Raw genomic sequence first — 14066 nt, 5'->3', positions numbered from 1 at the left:
ATGAACTTCAGTGAAGTTACAAAAGCATTTTAGTAGAGAAGGAATAATTTTTTAAATCAATATTAATATAACAATTGGGTATCCATATTCTAAAAAAAAACTTCCAAAGACTAACTCAAAATGAACCATACACATCAATGAAAAAAACCCTAAAACTCTAAAAATTACAGAAGAAAATATAGGAAAACATGTCTTTAATTAAGCAAAAGGAATAACTAGTAAGAAAATAAATGGACAAATTAGATCTTATTAAAAGTAATAATGTCTTCTGTGGAAAAGCTATTGAAAAGACAATACCAAGGCTACAAGAATATATTGATGATATTTCCATTACAGGACTTTTATTGAAAATACATGAAGAATTGTCAAAACTCAGTAATAAGACGACAAATCAGATGAACAGAAAATTTAAAAAAAAATAGATGGTTGGCAATTAATCCAGGAAAAAACACCCAACATCATGTCATTAGGAATGCAAATTAGAATGACAGGATAACACTGCACAGCTCGCCTATCCCATCACTAGAACTGATCAGACAACGTATTGGTAAGGACATAAGAGACCTGGAACTCGTTCTTGTGATAAGAACATAAAATGATACCAATACTTTAGGAATGTTTCACTGTTCCTTAAGAAGTTAAACATTCACCTACTGTATGAAGTATGTGGGCAGCAGGGGAGAAGGGGAAAGACAGAGGGAGGGAAGATGTGTGCAATACATGTATGCTCTGGTCTCTTTTTTAAAGGGCACCAATCTCATCATAAAGAACCTATTCCCATGATTTCATCTCAAGGTAATTATCTCCCCTATGCCCCATCTCCAGATACCATGACCTTGGGGGTTAGGACTTCAACATCCAAATTTTGGGTAACACAATCAATTCATAGCACCATGAAAAAGTAAAATATTCAGCATACTTGCATAGCAAGATATTTATGTAGCATTGTTAAGTGACAAAGCAAGTTGGGAAATATTCAAAATATGCTACTAAGTCTATAAAATAGGTACAATAAAAAGCATTAAAAAGACAACCCAAAGGTATTTCCATGGGAAAAGAATCCCAAAGATTTTTAAAAATTTGTAATTCTAGGGCACCTGAGTGGCTTAGCCAGTTAAGCCTCTGACTCTTCATTTCAGCTCAGGTCTTGATCTCAGGGTCATGGGATCGATCCCTGTGTTGGCTCTGCATTTAGCATGGAGTCTGCTTGTCACTCTCCCTCTGCTCCTCTCCCCACTCATGCATGCTCTTTCTCTCAAATAAATAAATAAAATCTTAAAAAAATTCTTTTACATCTTAGTCTTATCTAGCAATGACTAATCTAACTTCTAGAACCAGAGAAGTAAGTGCATTGAGAAAGAGAGAGAGGAAATATGCTATTCCATAATAGATAATGCATGATTTCAGAGATTTCAGAGTGTAACTGCACAGATTTAACATATGCTAATTAAAAGGAAAGTAATTCATAGTAAATCATTTCTTATTATAGTGTGATTGAGGTGAGAAAATCTCTCATCTGCTGATTGACTGCAGAGAGGAAAATGGAAGCAAAAAGAACATTGTGGTTGGGCCCCTGGGTGGCTCAGTTGGTTTAGCATCCAACTCTTGTTTTCAACTCAGGTCATGATTCCAGCATCATGAGATGGAGCACTGCTTAAGATTTTCTCTCTCCCTCTGCCCCTCCCCACTAAAGAAAAAGAAAATTGTGGTAAAGGCACAATATGCCATTGAAGTACTTCACTATTTTCAAATGAGGAGATCCTTTCTGATTAGATTATTCCATATTAAGTTTTATCTCTAGGGGGAAAATTAGTGTTGACCAGAACTATGAGGAGAAGCCTTAGAAAACAGTAAAGGCTTGAGAAACGATAGAACTTAAAGGCTCTATGAAAACTGTGGTTCTCAGACACACCACATATTTGAGGAAATTTCTATGAACAGTCTCTATGAACAGAATTCCTAATTTAATTTGCATTCAGTGGGGTCTAAGGATGGATAATTTTAAAAAACTCCTGAGTGTTCAAAATATGCAGCCAAGACTGTGAACCAATGATGGCCGAACAATCAATAGATTAGGACTAATTGACATATCGTTCTTCTTTTTTTTTTAAGATTTTATTTATTTATTTGACAGAGAGTGATAGAGAGCACAAGTAGGGGCAGCAGCAGGCAGAGAGAGAGGAAGAAAGCAAGCTCCCCAGTGAGTAGGGAGACCAAGGAGGGGCTTGATCCCAGGATCCTGGGATTATGACCTGAGACAAAGGATGACACCTAACTGACTGAGCCACCCAGTTGCCCCAGACATATGGTTCTAAATGGATGAGAGCTATTATCTGACCCAGTAAACATTCAAGATCCCAACTGCATTGTTCAGTAGGTTCATGGTCTGATGAAAATCATGTTCTACCCTACTTGATAACTGTGAAGAATTTGAGTCAAATGTAAATAATCTTAATGAGAATTTAGGATATCAATTTAGAATCAAGGTGAGTAGGGGGAAAAAGAGATAGTCTATATTTTCTTTTATTAAAAAAAGTCTACAATTAGAGCTAGTTAGCAACTTGATTATCTTCTTGAATTGCATATTAGAGAAGGTGTCAGGAATAGGCTATATGAATAACCATGTAATTGGAATATTTCAGAATTATTCTTGCTATTTCATGAAGGGGTCATATAACATGAACTTTAATATTCTTTAAAACTCCAAGATTTAAAGGCAGTGGAAAATTATTTTAAAAAATAGCATTGAAAGCATCTTTGGGGCTCATTACTAGTAGTTTTGTCCTCCTTCCCTTTGTGAATGCTTACTGCATATTGTACCTTTTAAAAATGTACACTTACTTTGCTCCAGTAAGTGACTCCTTGTATTTGCAGAGCACCACATGACCACAGGTCAGATAGACTTTCTCAAATTTGAGAAACACTGAATTTGAAGTAAGTTTGTATATTGAAGGATGACTAATTTGAATAGTTTGAAACTTGAGACTTGATATCAGGGAAAGAACTTCTGGAAAGATGAGTTCAGTAAGAAGAGACCTAAACAAGAGGCAAAATAGGCAAAATACAGATGCAGTTTAATGATCAAGGCAAGCAATAGCTAGACTGAAAGCCTGTTGAAGATCTGATCCCATTATCTTGGTTTATATGGAAACCTATTAAGTCCTCAACAAATGTTTAAAAAGGGAAATTTTAATTCTACCAGCATTACAATGACTCTGGATCTTGATAATTATGTAGTATCTCTCTCCTAATTTAATACCATCCTGCCTTCCATATAAATATGAGACCTCAGAGATCTCAGAGTGAGAATAAACTTAAAATTTACCCAACTTTTCAGGGGAATGCTAGGAAATTTTCCAGTCTAAAATTTAAATGTCAAATGACCAGGTTAAATTATCCTTGAGAATTTGTTACTTTAATCTAGCCCTCAGGATGATTGATAGAAAAATTCATCTTACTTACATTGTCCAAAACACCTCAGGAGGATGAGAATTTAAAGTGTCCCTGAATGGTGACCCTAGGTGCATGGCAGAAGCAAACAGAATCCTCACAGGAAGAAAAGATAGAGTTGATTAAGATGGCTAAAAGAAGCTGCATACAGGGGTGCCTGGGTGGCTCAGTCATTAGGTGACTGCCTTCAGCTCAGGTCATGATGCCCTCACCTGGCATCCTGGGATTGAGCCCCGCAATGGGCTCCCTGCTTCTCCATTTCCACTCCCTCTGCTTGTGTTCTCTCTCTCACTGTGTTTCTGTTAAATAAATAAATAAAATATTTAAAAAAATGTTTATACAAAAGGCACAGGTAAACATAAAGCTGCAGAAATGTTGAAAGTAAAAAAAGAATTAATATACTGGAGACATAAAGACAAAAGAGAATCATTATTATTACCATGCTAATTTTAATATAAACTATATTTAAAGATATAAAACTTTATTGAGGTAAGCAAGGTTGTTATATAATTATAAACATTTCAATCCACCAGGAAGATACAAGTTTGTTTTTTTTTTTGTTTTGTTTTGTTTTGTTTTGTTTTAAAGATTTTACTTATTTATTTGACACAGAGAGATCACAAGTAGGCAGAGAGGCAGGCAGAGAGAGAGAGGAGGAAGCAGGGTCCCTGTGGAGCAGAGAGCCCGATGCGGGGCTTGATCCCAGGACCCCGAGATCATGACCTGAGCCGAAGGCAGCAGCTTAATCCACTGAGCCACCCAGGCGCCCCGAAGATACAAGTTTTAAACTTGTGTGTGTCTAACAACATAGCCACAAAATTGAATAAAACTTGATAGAGCTGCAGAGAAAGAATAATCTACCACCTATTTAAAAATGTTATATACATGTTTAATAACTGATCTTGTAGGCAAAAATTAGTTACAAAATACAGAAAACATGAAAAATAGTCATTTGGGGAAGGCTATGTTGTATTTTTGTGTGTGTGCAAATAAAATAAATAATGTATTTTGAGGTTAACATCTCATTTGCAACCACCCTAATATGGTCTGCCTATTGTTCCTATAACTGGAAAAAAAAAATTCTAAGACCATCTAGGAAAAGGTACTTAACCAGGTATCTAGGAACATTGTTGGACATTCGATAGATGGGAAAAAATAGACTTTTGCTAAGTTAAAGTCTTTGTCCTTAAATTCTAGAGTCTTAGTCCCAGGACAGAACAGTTGCAGATTAAATTAACATTCTTAAAGGTTTTCAGGTCTAGTCAAAAATTCATTTTGAGGGGTGCCTGGGAGGCTCAGTGGGTTGAGCCTCTGCCTTTGGCTTGGGTCGTGATCTCAGGGTCCTGGGATCGAGCCCCACATGGGGCTCTCTGCTCAGTGGGGAGCCTGCTTCTCCCTCTCTCTGCCTGCCTCTCTGCCTCTGCTTGTGGTCTCTCTCTCTGTGTCAAATAAATAAATAAAATCTTAAAAAAAATTCAATTTGAATGCTTTGTAATGAAATTGAACAGAATCTTGACAGCATTTGTTCTTCATCTGACGTAGCTGCTTCAGAGTATTACAAGATAGAGAAATTTGATGGTTAATAAAAATAGCTCAGATACTCCTTTCCATGTCTTTCCAACTGAATCAGGTTGGGATCCCTGCCCTCAAAGTTTATCTTACACTATTTTCATATATAGTAATCCACAACTTTGCTTGTGTGTATCTGTATGATGAGGTTTTTTTTTTCTTTTTAAAAAATATTTATTTATTTATTTATTTGAGAGAGAGAGAACAGGAGCAGGGGGAGAGGCAGAGGGAGAAGCAGGCTCCCTGCTCAGCAGGAAGCCCAATGTGGCGCTTGGTCCGAGGATCCTGAGAACATGACCTGAGCTGAAGGCAGAAGCTTAACTCTCTGAGCCACCAGGCGTCCCATGTGTCATGAGTTCTTGATTGTGTATTTCAATTTCTATTTTTTTAAGGAAATGATTTATTCATTTCTGATTAGCCAGAGCAGAGAAAAATTAAGAACCTATATCTTTTGAACAAACCTTTATTTTGTTCCAAGCAAACCTTTATTTTGTTCTCTTGGTCTTCCTTCTGAAGTGCTTGAATGTTGTTTATCCTGCTTCTATTATCCTTAGCAAATGATGCTTTGTGACATATCATTAGATGTTCAACTTCCAATTCTACACTTCTAGCCCCTTCAGAATGTAAGTGTGCCTTACCCATCTTTAATACTCAGACTCTCATATAGTTCTGTGCACATATTAAACATTAAAGATGCTTATTGAGTAGATGGATGCATGAGTATATGCATAAAAGTCTAACTTTCAGAATATAAGTCCTCTTAGTTAAGTAAGTGCAACTCTTTGGTCCAAGACATCTTTGTCTGTTCTACTGTCTGCCTAGCCAGAGGCCAAGGTAGTGCTGAAAATGAGTTCTGAAGCCAACTAGAGTATTTGACAAAAGTGCAAAAGGATTTTAATCAAGAAAATTCTTTCTTGGGCATTAAAATGAGATGGCAATGTTAAGGAAGAACTAATGAAGCCATCTCCATTGTTACAAAAGTGGTGTAAATAATGTACAAGCACTTCCAAAGGAAGAACTGGGTGGGGGGGGGAATAAAAGCTTATTTAAAAAGAAATCATCTTTTGGGGCACCTGGGTGGTTCAGTGGGTTAGGCCTCTGCCTTCGGCTCAGGTTGTGATCTTGGGGTCCTGGGATTGGGCCCCACATAGGGCTGTCTGCTAGGTGGGGAGCCTGCTTCCCCCACTCCCCGCCTGCCTTTTTGCCTACTTGTGATCTCTCTCTCTGTCAAATAAAATCTCAAAAAGAAAGAAATCATCTTTTTTAATTCTTTTATAATGTGATTCATGATAGCATAAGGAATTTCTACTTAAAACTCCGACCGTATAAAAAAATGTTTATTCTTCTGTAACTTCAAATTTATGAAATTCATTTGTGTTTTGTGTTTTTATCCCAGTGATGTCTCTTACAAAAGATGAGTTCTTCCTATGATGGGGCTATAAAAATAAACTGAAACAACCAGGATATTCTTTCCTCTAGACAGCCAGATTCAACCAGGTCTGATAGGACCTTTTTTTTTCCCCCCCAGGAAGTAAGTAATAAGATTGCTGGAATTATACAAATATGCTGGATAATTCCACTAGAATTTTCACACAAAGATGAATACATTTGGTCTATTAACACATACATGTAAACACATTTACTTACAGATATTTAAAAACACATGTACACTCATGGCACATTATCTACTTAGCATATAGGAGTGCCTGATAGGGAGGAGGAACAAGTAATGGACTATATTGTGAGTGTTAGTAACTCTCAGATGTTTGGGAGTGTGCAATTTGCCTCAACAAATAACTACAACGATTTTACATATTTCCTTAGCTTGGGCTTCCTAGTTTAATAGCATGAGATGATTTCCATGCACATGATTTATTGAGTGGGGAGGCGCTCAGATGACATGTAAGGGGGTGAAGGAAAAAGGATGAAGAAAGAAGTCAGGCAAAGATATGGGTTCAGCTAAAGTCTACTGGGCATCACCTGGTGAAGAGCCTTCTCTTCACCTGGGTCCTGGGTCATCTGAGACCAGGTAAACAGAGCCATTAGCAGACAACACTCATGGAAGCTAAGGGTTAGTGCACTGTCCCGGTAGACGAGGATGCACACAGCTCCAGCAGTGTCAACTTCGTCCACCCATTCCTAGTTTTCACGTGTGTATGGGGGCAGCCCTTGGAAAGGAAACTGTGAATGTTAACTACAAAACCGCCATACCAGTCATCCATATTATATCCTTTTTTTGTTTCTTATATTCTAAGTTTTATAGCAAATGTCTAGCTAGTAAATGGGACCGAGGATACACTAATTTGATGTTTTATTTTGTAATAAAAGTAATATGCTCTAGTGATATGCTCTGGTGATATACTAATAAAAATATCTAGACTCCTTGAGGTTCACTTCCTATCAGACAGTATCCACATAAAGCTTTTTTTTTCTTGTTTAAGACTTTACTGATTTATTTATTTATTAATTTATTTTACTGCTCTTTTCCATTTTATTTATTTTTTCAGCGTAACAGTATTCATTGTTTTTGCACAACACCCAGTGCTCCATGCAAAACGTGCCCTCCCCATTACCCACCACCTGTTCCCCCAACCTCCCACCCCTGACCCTTCAAAACCCTCAGGTTGTTTTTCAGAGTCCATAGTCTCTTATGGTTCGCCTCCCCTTCCAAAATTTTTTTTTTTAATAAACATATAATGTATTTTTATCCCCAGGGGTACAGGTCTGTGAATCGTCAGGTTTACACACTTCACAGCACTCACGATAGCACATACCCTCCCCAATGTCCATAGCCCCCTCCCCCCTCCCAATCCCACCTCCCCCCAGCAACCCCCAGTTTGTTTTGTGAGATTAAGAGTCATTTATGGTTTGTCTCCCTCCCAATCCCATCTTGTTTCATTTATTCTTCTCCTATCTCCCTAATCCCCCATGTTGCTTCTCCATGTCCTCATATCAGGGAGATCATATGAGAGTTGTCTTTCTGCGATTGACTTATTTCACTAAGCATGATACGCTCTAGTTCCATCCACGTCGTCACAAATGGCAAGATTTCATTTCTTTTGATGGCTGCATAGTATTCCATTGTGTATATATACCACATCTTCTTTATCCATTCATCTGTTGATGGACATCTAGGTTCTTTCCATAGTTTGGCTATTGTAGACATTGCTGCTATAAACATTCGGGTACACGTGCCCCTTCGGATCACTATGTTTGTATCTTTAGGGTAAATACCCAGTAGTGCAATTGCTGGGTCATAGGGTAGTTCTATTTTCAACATTTTGAGGAACCTCCATGCTGTTTTCCAGAGTGGTTGCACCAACTTGCATTCCCACCAACAGTGGAGGAGGGTTCCCCTTTCTCCACATCCTCGCCAGCATCTGTCATTTCCTGACTTGTTCATTTTAGCCATTCTGACTGGTGTGAGGTGATATCTCATTGTGGTTTTGATTTGTATTTCCCTGATGCCGAGTGACGTGGAGCACTTTTTCATGTGTCTGTGGGCCATCTGGATGTCTTCTTTGCAGAAATGTCTGTTCATGTCCTCTGCCCATTTCTTGATTGGATTGTTTGTTCTTTGGGTGTTGAGTTTGCTAAGTTCCTTATAGATTTTGGATACTAGTCCTTTATCTGATATGTCTTTTGCAAATATCTTCTCCCATTCTGTCAGTTGTCTTTTGGTTTTGCTAACTGTTTCCTTTGCTGTGCAAAGGCTTTTGATCTTGATGAAATCCCAATAGTTCATTTTTGCCCTTGCTTCCCTTGCCTTTGCCGTTGTTCCTAGGAAGATGTTGCTACGGCTGAGGTCGAAGAGGTTGCTGCCTGCATTCTCCTCAAGGATTTTGATGGATTCCTTTCTCACATTGAGGTCCTTCATCCATTTGGAGTCTATTTCGTGTGTGGTGTAAGGAAGTGGTCCAATTTCATTTTTCTGCATGTGGCTGTCCAATTTTCCCAGCACCATTTATTGAAGAGGCTGTCTTTTTTCCATTGGATATTCTTTCCTGCTTTGTCGAAGATTAGTTGACCATAGAGTTGAGGGTCGATTTCTGTGCTCTCTATTCTATTCCACTGATCTATGTGTCTGTTTTTGTGCCAGTACCATGCTGTCTTGATGATGACAGCTTTGTAATAGAGCTTGAAGTCCGGAATTGTGATGCCACCCACTTTCGCTTTCTTTTTCAATATTACTTTGGCTATTCGAGGTCTTTTCTGGTTCCATATAAATTTGAGGATGATTTGTTCCATTTCTTTGAAAAAAATGGATGGTATTTTGATAGGGATTGCATTAAATGTGTAGATTGCTTTAGGTAGCATAGACATTTTCACAATATTTATTCTTCCAATCCAGGAGCATGGAACATTTTTCCATTTCTTTGTGTCTTCCTCAATTTCTTTCATGAGTACTTTATAATTTTCTGTGTATAGATTCTTAGCCTCTTTGGTTAGGTTTATTCCTAGGTATCTTATAGTTTTGGGTACAATTGTAAATGGGATTGACTCCTTAATTTCTCTTTCTTCTGTCTTGTTGTTGGTATACAGAAATGCAACTGATTTCTGTGCATTGATTTTATATCCTGACACTTTACTGAATTCCTGGACAAGTTCTAGCAGTTTTGGAGTGGAGACTTTTGGGTTTTCCACATATAGTATCATACCATCTGCGAAGAGTGATAGTTTGACTTCTTCTTTACCAATTTGGGTGCCTTTAATTTCTTTTTGTTGTCTGATTGCTGAGGCTAGGACTTCTAGTACTATGTTGAATAGCAGTGGTGATAATGGACATCCTTGCCGTGTTCCTGACCTTAGCGTAAAAGCTTTCAGTTTTTCTCCATTGAGAATGATATTTGCGGTGGGTTTTTCATAGATGGCTTGATAATATTGAGGTATGTGCCCTCTATCCCTACACTTTGAAGAGTTTTGATCAGGAAGGGATGCTGTACTTTGTCAAATGCTTTTTCAGCATCTATGGAGAGTATCATATGGTTCTTGTTCTTTCTTTTATTAAAGTGTTCTATCACATTGATTGATTTGCAGGTGTTGAACCAACCCTGCAGCCCTGGAATAAATCCCACTTGATTGTGGTGAATAATCCTTTTAATGTACTGTTGAAACCTATTGGCTAGTATTTTGGTGAGAATTTTTGCATCTATGTTCATCAAGGATATTGGTCGGTAGTTCTCTTTTTTGGTGGGATCCTTGTTGGTTTTGGGATCAAGGTGATGCTGGCCTCATAAAATGAGTTTGGAAGTTTTCCTTCCATTTCTATTTTTTGGAACAGTTTCAGGAGAATAGGAATGAGTTCTTCTTTAAATGTTTGGTAGAATTCCCCTGGGAAGCCGTCTGGCCCTGGGCTTTTGTTTGTTTGGAGATTTTTGATGACTGTTTCAATCTCCTTACTGGTTATGGGCCTGTTCAGGTTTTCTATTTCTTCCTGGTTCAGTTGTGGTAGTTTATATGTCTCTAGGAATGCATCCATTTCTTCCAGATTGGCCAATTTGTTGGCGTAGAGTTGCTCATACTATGTTCTTATAATTGTCTGTATTTCTTTGGTGTTAGTTGTGATCTCTCCTCTTTCATTCACGATTTTATTGATTTGGGTCCTTTCTCTTTTCTTTTTGATGAGTCTGGCCAGGGGTTTATCAGTCTTATTGATTCTTTCAAAGAACCAGCTCCTAGTTTCATTGATTTTTTCTATTGTTTTTTTTTTTTTTTTTTTGGTTTCTATTTCATTAATTTCTGCTCTGATCTTTATGATTTCTCTTCTCCTGCTGGGTTTAGGGTTTCTAAACCCTAAACTCTTTCTCCAGCTCCTTTACATGTAGGGTTAGGATGTGTACTTGAGACCTTTCTTGTTTCTTGAGAAAGGCTTGTACCGCTATATATTTTCCTCTCAGGACTGCCTTTGCTGTGTCCCACAGATTTTGAACCGTTGTTTTTTCATTATCATTTGTTTCCATGAATTTTTTCAAATCTTCTTTAATTTCCTGGTTAACCCATTCATTCTTTAGAAGGATGCTGTTTAGTCTCCATGTATTTGGGTTCTTTCCAGCTTTCCTCTTGTGATTGAGTTCTAGCTTCAGAACATTGTGGTCTGAAAATGTGCAGGGAATGATCCTAATCTTTTGATACCGGTTGAGACCTGATTTATGACCCAGGATGTGATCTATTCTGGAGAAGGTTCCATGTGCACTAGAGAAGAATGTGTATTCTGTTGCTTTGGAATGGAATGTTCTGAATATAACTGTGATGTCCATCTGGTCCAGTGTGTCATTTAGGCCTTTATTTCCTTGTTGATCTTTTGCTTGGATGATCTGTCCATTTCAGTGAGGGGAGTGTTCAAGTCCCCTACTATTATTGTATTATTATTGATGTGTTTCTTTGATTTTGTTATTAATTGGTTGATATAGTTGGCTGCTCCCACGTTAGGGGCATAGATATTTAAAATTGTTAGATCTTCTTGTTGGACAGAAACTTTGAGTATGATATAGTGTCCTTCCTCATCTCTTATTATAGTCTTTGGCTTAAAATCTAATTGATCTGATATAAGGATTGCCACCCCAGCTTTCTTCTGATGCCCATTAGCATGGTAAATTGTTTTCCACCACCTCACTTTAAATCTGGAGGTGTCTTCGCGTCTAAAATGAGTTTCTTGTAAGCAACATATTGATGGTTTTTTTTTTTTAACCATTCTGATACCCTGTGTCTTTTGATTGAGGCATTTAGCCCATTAACATTCATGGTAACTATTGAGAGATATGAATTTAGTGCCATTATTAGTCTGTAAGATGACTGTTACTGTATATTGTCTCTGTACCTTTCTGATCTACTACTTTTAGGCTCTCTCTTTGCTTAGAGGACCCCTTTCAATATTTCCTGTAGAGCTGGTTTGGTGTTTGCAAATTCTTTCAGTTTTTGTTTGTCCTGGAAGCTTTTGATCTCTCCTTCTGTTTTCAATGATAGCCTAGCTGGATAGAGTATTCTTGGCTGCATGTTTTTCTCGTTTAGTGCTCTGAATATATCATGCCAGCTCTTCCTGGCCTGCCCGGTCTCTGTGGAGAAGTCTGCTGCCAATCTAATATTTTTACCATTGTATGTTACAGACTTCTTTTCTCGGGCTGCTTTCAGGATTTTCTCTTTGTCACTAAGACTTGTAAATTTTACTATTAGGTGACAGGGTGTGGACCTATTCTTGTTGACTTTGAGGGGGGTTCTCTGCATCTCCTGGATTTTGATGCTTGTTCCCTTTGCCATATTAGGGAAATTCTCTCCAATGATTCTCTCCAATAGACCTTCTGCTCCCCTCTCTGTTTCTTCTTCTTCTGGAATCCCAATTATTCTAATGTTGTTTCATCTTATGGTGTCACTTATCTCTCGATTTCTCCCCTCATGGTCCAGTAGCTGTTTGTCCCTCTTTTGTTCAGCTTCTGTATTCTCTGTCATTTGGTCTTCTATATCACCAATTCTTTCTTCTGCCTCATTTATCCTAGCAGTGAGAGCCTCCATTTTTTATTGCACCTCATTAATAGCTTTTTTGATTTTAACTTGGTTAGATTTTAGTTCTTTAATTTCTCCAGAAAGGGCTTTTATATCTCCAGAGAGGGTTTCTCTAATATCTTCCATGCCTTTTTCGAGCCCGGCTAGAATGTTCAGAATCGTCATTCTGAACTCTTGATCTGACATATTACCCATGTCTGTGTTGATTAGATCCCTAGCCTTTGGTACTGTCTCTTGTTCTTTTGTTTGTGGTGATTTTTTCCACCTTGTCATTTTGTCCAGATAAGAGGATATGAAGGAGCAAATAAACTACTAAAAGGGTGGCAAAGACCCCAGAAAAATGCGCTGTAACCAAATCAGAAGAGACCCCTAATTGTGGGGGGGAGAAAGGGGATAAAAACAGGTTCTGGAAAAAAAAGACAAAAATTAAAAGATAAAACAAAGAAAAAATATAAAAAAGAAAAAATATATATATATTTAGATAAACTAGTCAAAAACGTTAAAAAAGAAAAGGGTAAAAGTTTTAAAAAATTTAGCAGAAGAAGAAAAAAGAAAAAAGAAAAAAAAATTGAAAAAAGAAAAAAAAATTGAAGTAGTCGCAAGACGAAAGAATCATGGGGAGAAAGCCATGAGTTCCGTGCTTTGCTTTCTCCTCCTCTGGAATTGCTCTGCTGTCTTAGGAATTGAACCTACTTTCCTTGATAGATGAAGTTCGTCCTGGCTGGATATTTTGTTGATCTTCTGGGGGAGGGGCCTGTTGTAGTGACTCTCAAGTGTCTTTGCCCGAGGCGGGATTGCACCGCCCTTACCGACGGCCGGACTAGGTAATCGGCTCCGGTTCGCTTTTGGGAGCTTCTGTTCCCTGAAAGCTTTCCGTAGAGTTCCGGAGGATGGGAATGAAAATGGCGGCCTCCTAGTCTCCGGCCTGGAGGAGCCGAGAGCCTGGGGCCCCACTCCTCAGTGCGCCCCCAGAGGACAGCACCCAATCACTCCCGTATCCCCAGCCTCTAGCCACGCTCCGAGCTCACCCAGCCCGCGACCAATTCAAGGTAACCCCGAGCTGAGAGTTCAGTCCTCGGCTCTGTCTCTGCAGCCAGCTTCTCCGTTCTAGTACCTGCGAGCTCTCCGACACTCTGACACCCCCGATCCTTCTGTGACCCTGCGGGACCTGGGGCCACGCTGACCCTGCATGGGCTTCACCCTGGTTTAGCCTCTGGAGCAATGTCCCTCAGTGGAACAGACTTTTAAAAGTCCTGATTTTTTGCTCCGTTCCTCTGCCGCTTGCCGGGAGCCGGCCCCTCCCCCCGTGGTCTATCTTCCCGTCATTTTAGAATCACTAAGACTTCACTGATTTATTTGACACAGAGAGAGAGAGAGAGAGAGAGATAGCACAAGCAGGGAGAGCAGCAGAGGGAGAAGCAGGCTCCCTTGCTGAGCAGGGAGACATCAATGGGCTTGATCCCAGGACCCTGGGATCATGACCTGAGGCGAAGGGAGACGTTTAACTGATTGAGCTACCGAGGCTCCCCAGTTCAAAACTTTGATCATGA

The sequence above is a fragment of the Meles meles genome, chromosome 11 (assembly GCF_922984935.1).
Source record: "Meles meles chromosome 11, mMelMel3.1 paternal haplotype, whole genome shotgun sequence".
NCBI classification, from domain to species: domain Eukaryota; kingdom Metazoa; phylum Chordata; class Mammalia; order Carnivora; family Mustelidae; genus Meles; species Meles meles.
Note: the sequence above shows the minus strand (reverse complement) of the source record.